Genomic DNA, 1,071 nt, shown 5'->3' with positions numbered 1-1,071 from the left:
TTACCCTCCTGGGTAGTAATTCCTATTAGCGGCACGGTTTAACGTTACCTTACCAACAATATTGACTCATTTGCGCTAAATCAATAAAATAAAAAAATATGAAAAATTTAGATTATAGAAAATAGACACCCCCTAATGATTTGACTGATCTGCAGAAAGAAACGCGTTTTGAAACTTATGTTGGCTTGTTGAATCGATACAGAAATGAAGGAATATTGGATCGAATTGTTACATCGGATAAAAAGTGGATTCTTTACGATAACCGTAAGCGAAAAATGCAATGGCTGACCCCAGGTCAAACGCCGCAACAGTGTCCTAAAGCAAAGCTTACCAATAAGAAGGTAATGATAACAGTTTGGTGGTCACAGCATGGTGTTATTCGCTATAGCTTTCTCCGATTTGATCAAGCAATAACGGCAGATATATACTGTGCCGAACTCCGACCAATGATAGAAAAACTTGCAGTGAAACAGCCCCCGCTCATGAATCGATCTTGCCCATTATTGCTCTATAATAAAGCGAGACATCATATAGCTCGAGAAACCGTTTTAACTTTACAGGAACTGCAATTAGAAACCATTTGTCACCCTCCGTATTCGCCAGACTTTGCTCCAACAGACTACCATTTTTTTCGTGATTTGGACAATTTTCTACGTGATAAAAAATTTTATTCCCAGGAGGCAGTACAATATACTTTCACACAGTTTGTAGAATCTAGATCAGCAGATTTCTATCGCAAAGGCATAAATGTCCTTTTTATTAGATGGCAGCAGTGTATAGATAATAATGTTTAATGAAAAAAAAGAAAGAATTTTAACTTTTCAGTACAAATCGTCAATTTTATACTTTAACCCCTAATATTTTAAAATGGTTAAGAAGTAGAGAAAATACTCACATGAATATTAGGGGATTGAACGATTTTAACATGTGTTTCATTCAATCAATAACCATTAAAATAATTTCCAGTAAACCACTAAATAATCTAGATAGATGCAACGCGTTATCCAGCACTATAAATAATGGCAGTACCACCTAGTTGATTTATTATTTTGGTTCGCTATAAATTAAAAT

Source organism: Bombyx mandarina, chromosome 23, assembly GCF_030267445.1.
Source record: "Bombyx mandarina strain Sakado chromosome 23, ASM3026744v2".
Lineage (NCBI taxonomy): Eukaryota > Metazoa > Arthropoda > Insecta > Lepidoptera > Bombycidae > Bombyx > Bombyx mandarina.
Note: the sequence above shows the minus strand (reverse complement) of the source record.